The following is a 6,000-nucleotide window of genomic DNA, read 5'->3' as shown; positions in this document are numbered from 1 at the left end:
GTTTGGCATTATCCTCCAACAGGATCTTGTGCATGCATCTAGCTGGGCTAATGCCCTTAAGATCACTTATGGACCACCCAAGAGCTGTCTTGTGTGTCCTTAGCACTTGAATCAGTGCTTCCTCTTCCTGTGGATTTAAAGCAGAGCTTATAATCACTGGAAAAGTTTCACCCTCTCCCAGAAATGCATACTTCAAGGATGGTGGTAGTGGTTTGAGTTCAGGTTTGGGAGGCTTATCCTCCTCCTGAGGAATTTTCGAAAATTCCTTTATTTCCGGTGGTTCTTCTTGATCAGGTTGAACATCCTTGAAGATGTCTTCAAACTCTGATTCTAGGCTTTCAGTCATATTGATCTCTTCTACCAGAGAATCAATAATGTCAGCGCCCATGCAGTCATTTGGTGTGTCTGGATGCTGCATAGCTTTTACAGCATTCAACTTGAACTCATCCTCATTGACTCTCAGGGTTACTTCCCCTTTTTGTACATCAATGAGAGTTCGTCCAGTTGCTAGGAAAGGTCTTCCTAGAATGAGAGTTGCACTTTTGTGTTCCTCCATTTCCAGCACCACAAAGTCAGTTGGAAAGGCAAATGGCCCAACCTTGACAATTATATCCTCTATTATGCCTGATGGATGTTTAATGGAGCCATCAGCAAGTTGGAGGCATATCCTGGTTGGTTTGACTTCTCCAGTCAACCCAAGCTTTCTGATAGTGGATGCAGGTATTAGATTGATGCTTGCTCCAAGATCACATAGGGCTGTCTTGGTGCAAGCACCTTCTAATGTGCATGGTATCATAAAGCTTCCTGGATCTTGAAGCTTTTCTGGTAAGCTTTTCAGAATGACTGCACTGCATTTTTCAGTGAGAAATACTTTTTCAGTTTCTCTCCAATCCTTCTTATGACTTAAGATCTCTTTCATGAACTTAGCATAAGACGGTATTTGCTCAAGTGCCTCTGCAAATGGAATCTTTATTTCAAGAGTCCTTAGATAATCTGCAAAGCGGGCAAATTGCTTATCCTGCTCCGCTTGGCGGAGTTTCTGAGGATAAGGCATCTTGGCTTTATATTCTTCAACCTTAGTTGCTGCAGGCTTATTCCTTACAGAAGTGGTTGAAGAATCCTTTTTAGAGGGGTTACTGTCAGCACTCTCAGGTGTCTGATCCTCCCTTGGCGTCTGAACGCCAGGATTGGGTGGAAAATGGGCGTTAAACGCCAACTTTTCCCCCTTTTCTGGCGTTTGAACGCCAGAATTGGGCAGGGAATGGGCGTTTAACGCCAGCTTTCCCTCCTTTTCTGGCGTTTGAACGCCAATAGTATTCTTCTCTGGGATCTTACTGTCCTCAGAGGGATTTTGAACAGTGGTTTGATTATCCTCTGTCAATTGTTCCTTATTTGACTTTTTACTCTTTTGAGTGATGTTGTTCAGTGTCTTCCCACTCCTTAGTTGAACTGCTTGACATTCTCCTGTTATCTGTTTATATATCTGCTGTTTTGCTTGATTCAACTGCAGTTCTATGTTCTTGTTAGCAACTTTAGTTTCATGGAGCATTTCTTTAAATTCTGCTAACTGTTCTGTCATCAGGAGTAATTGTTGATTAAGCTCAATCATCTGTTCTTGAGGATTAGGATCAGTGACTACTGCCATGGCTTCCTCTTTTGGAGAGAACTCATTGCTAGAGTACAAATATTGGTTTCTAGCAACAGTGTCTATAAGCTCTTGAGCCTCTTCAATTGTTTTCCTCATGTGTATAGATCCACCAGCTGAGTGGTCTAAAGACATCTGAGCTTTTTCTGTAAGCCCATAGTAGAAGATGTCTAACTGTACCCACTCTGAAAACATTTCAGAGGGGCATTTTCTTAGCATACCTCTATACCTCTCCCAGGCATTATAAAGGGATTCATTATCCTCTTGTTTAAAGCCTTGGATGTCCAGCCTTAGCTGTGTCATCCTCTTTGGAGGGTAAAAATGATTCAGGAATTTGTCTGATAACTGTTTCCATGTCTTTATGCTTGCTGTAGGTTGGTTATTCAACCACCTTTTAGCTTGATCTTTTACAGCAAATGGAAACAGTAATAGTCTGTAGACATCCTGATCCACCTCTTTATCATGTACTGTGTCAGCAATTTGTAAGAACTGTGCCAGAAACTCAGTAGGTTCTTCCTGTGGAAGACCGGAATACTGGCAATTTTGCTGCACTATGATAATGAGTTGAGGATTTAGCTCAAAGCTGCTTGCTTTGATGGGAGGTGTACAGATGCTACTCCCATATGCAGCTGTAATGGGGTTAGCATATGACCCCAGAGTCCTTCTGGACTGATCAATTCCACTTAGTTCCATAATGGATAAAGGGAAATGATATGGATTGCAAATAGATAAATTTTGTGTTTTTTTTTTGAATAATCCGAAAAAGATAAAATAAAATAAAACAAGAGAAAAATAAAATAAAAATTCGAAAATTAAAAGAAGATAAGATCAAAGCAAATTGAAGACTGAATCAATTAGTTAATTAAAAAGATTTTGAAATTAGCAATTAGAAAGATATGATTGAAAAATTTTTATGAAAAAGATTTGATTTTTTTGAAATGAGGAAAGAGAAAAACAACAAAATGACACCAAACTTAAAATTTTTAGAAAATCACACACAATTTTTCGAAAATTTTAAAGGAAAACACAAAGAGGACACCGAACTTAGAATTTTTACGGATCAAAAAGGGACTAAAGACATGCAAATTCGAAAATTAGAAGAAAAACAAAAGCATGCAATTGACACCAAATTTAAAATATGAAACTAGACTCAACTAAAAGACTCTAAACCAACAAAAATAAAACAGTCCTAATCTAAGCAACAAGATAAGCCGTCAGTTGTCCAAACTCAAACAATCCCCGGCAACGGCGCCAAAAACTTGGTGCATGAAATTGCAATCACACTTTTGCAATCCCGCACAACTAACCAGCAAGTGCACTGGGTCGTCCAAGTAATACCTTACATGAGTAAGGGTCGATCCCACGGAGATTGTCGGCTTGAAGCAAGCTATGGTTATCTTGTAAATCTTAGTCAGGATATCAGAAATTATCAGGGTTGATTGCGAAAAGCTGAAGAACATGAAATAAGTACTTGTTATGCAGTAATGGAGAATAGGTTGAGGTTTTGGAGATGCTCCATCTTCTGAATCTCTGCTTTCCTACTGTCTTCTTCATCAAACACGCAAAGCTCCTTCCATGGCAAGCTGTATGTAGGGTTTCACCGTTGTCAGTGGCTACCTCCCATCCTCTCAGTGGAAATGTTCAACGCACCCTGTCACGGCACGGCTATCCATCTGTCGGTTCTCGATCAGGCCGGAATAGAATCCATTGATTCTTTTGCGTCTGTCACTAACGCCCCGCCTTCAGGAGTTTGAAGCTCGTCACAGTCATTCAATCATTGAATCCTACTCAGAATACCACAGACAAGGTTTAGACCTTCCGGATTCTCTTGAATGCCGCCATCAGTTCTAGCTTATACCACGAAGATTCTGATTAAGGAATCCAAGAGATATCTACTCAATCTAAGGTAGAACGGAGGTGGTTGTCAGGCACACATTCATAGTTGAGAATATGATGAGTGTCACGGATCATCACATTCATCCGGGTTAAGAACAAGTGATATCTTAGAATGAAAGCAAGCATGATTGAATAAGAAACAGTAGTAATTGCATTAATCCATCAAGATACAGCAGAGCTCCTCACCCCCAACCATGGGGTTTAGAGACTCATGCCGTGGAAGGTACACAAAGAAACGTGTAAAGTGTCATGAGGTACCGATACAATGTCAAAAGATCCTATTAATAGTAAACTAGTAACCTAGGGTGTACAGAAATGAGTAAATGACGTAAAAATCCACTTCTGGGTCCACTTAGTGTGTGCTTGGGCTGAGTGATGAAGCATTTTCGTGTAGAGACCTTTTCTGGAGTTAAACGCCAGCTTTTATGCCAGTTTGGGCGTTTAACTCCAAGTTTTATGCCAGTTCCAGCGTTAAACGCTGGAAATTCTGAGGCTGATTTGCCACGCCGGTTTGGGCCATCAAATCTCGGGCAAAGTATGGACTATTATACATTGCTGGAAAGCCCAGGATGTCTACTTTCCAATGCCGTTGAGAGAGCGCCAATTGGGTTTCTGTAGCTCCAGAAAATCCACTTCGAGTGCAGGGAGGTCAGAATCCAACAGCATCTGCAGTCCTTTTCAGTCTCTGAATCAGATTTTTGCTCAGGGCCCTCAATTTCAGCCAGAAAATACCTGAAATCACAAAAAAACACACAAACTCATAGTAAAGTCCAGAAAAGTGAATTTTAACTAAAAACTAATAAAAATATACTAAAAACTAACTGGATCATACTAAAAACATACTAAAAACAATGCCAAAAAGCGTACAAATTATCCGCTCATCAGCAATCCTAGAACTTCACACCAAACAGATATTCAAGTTTAACAAAAATAAACAACTTAAACCATAAACAATAAACATGTTTATCTAAACTTAGGGGATTTCTAACTAGTACTAATTACACCACTGTATCCTAAAGCCTTTGCCAACCTAACCTCCATGCAATCCCATTGCCACCGCCTACCGAACCTCCTCAATCCCAACAAAAAACACAAGTAATGTAGACAAGTAAAGTACATGTACCGCAAATAGAACAATTAGCAAGTAAACATGTGATTCATTTAGGCATAATAGAAATTAAGCAAAGCAAACAAATAAATAGAAGATGCATATGATGAATGCATTTCCTATTGGCTCGTGATATTGATGCCAAGGCATCTAGGCCAGTTTCACTGACCTTTTCTTTACTATTTTAGGGTAGTTTCATGCATTTTCAAAGTAAATAAGGCAAATTTTAGATGAAAATACACTTACACCTTGATTCAAGCAACTATTGTGAATTTTACATGAATTCAAGAGGATTTTGCAAGGATTGAATGACAATTTGATGATGCATAATCTCATGACCTGGGCTAGAGCTTTGATGCACTTTATTTGCTTGATTTCAGGACAAAGGAAGCAAGGAAGAACCACATTAGTAGCCACGTTAATCTAATTAACGTGACCACTAATGTGGAATGGGAATGAGCTTGCAACGTTAATGAGAAAGGTGGTCGACAATAACGCCTGCGAAGCCATCATAAGCCCACGTTAATTGCCACGTTAACTACATTAACGTGGTAGTTAACGTAGGGATAGAGGGAGCTCCAGCGTTAGTGGTAAATGTGAACAACACTAACGCTCCAAAAGTTGGCAACTGGCCACGTTAAGAGTCACGTTAACTTAGTTAACGTGAACTCTAACGTGGAAGGGAAGACAATGCCAACGTTAGTGACACTCACCTTTGTCACTAACGTTGGATCAAGCCAACATTGTCCACGTTAGTGATCACGTTAAAGCCACTAACGTGAAAGTTAACGTGGAGCAAAGATTCATGAGCCAACGTTAGTGACACTCACCTTTGTCACTAACGTTGGAGATGGCATTCACTACCACGTTTGAGGCCACGTTAACCTAGTTAACGTAAACTCTAACGTGGGGAGGAGGGACGTTTGGAGCGTTAGTGAAAAAGGTAAGTGTCACTAACGCTCTCGAAGCAAGGCATGCCCACGTTAAGAGTCACGTTAGTTATACTAACGTGAACTCTAACGTAGGGAAAGAGGGGCCTAAGGCAACATTATTGGAAAAGGTGATTCCCAATAACGCTTGCGAAGGATTATAAGGCAACGTTAGTGGTCACGTTAGTGCCACTAACGTTGAAGTTAACATGGACATTTTGGGGTTGGAAATAGTGAAAAAGGTGATTGCCACTAACGTTCTCGAACCCACATTTTCACTTAACGTTAACATCACTAACGCCCATGCCTAACTCACACTTTTCTGTAAGCTGAGCCCACTAAAGAGTGTAACTGCTTCAACTCAAGATCTAAGGCCCACATCCAAGACTTAAAGAACTCACTGGAAGATCAAGAAGAGTAAT

Source organism: Arachis stenosperma, chromosome 4, assembly GCF_014773155.1.
Source record: "Arachis stenosperma cultivar V10309 chromosome 4, arast.V10309.gnm1.PFL2, whole genome shotgun sequence".
Classification (NCBI taxonomy): domain Eukaryota; kingdom Viridiplantae; phylum Streptophyta; class Magnoliopsida; order Fabales; family Fabaceae; genus Arachis; species Arachis stenosperma.
The sequence above is the reverse complement of the archived record's forward strand: the minus strand, read 5'-3'. Positions refer to the sequence as shown.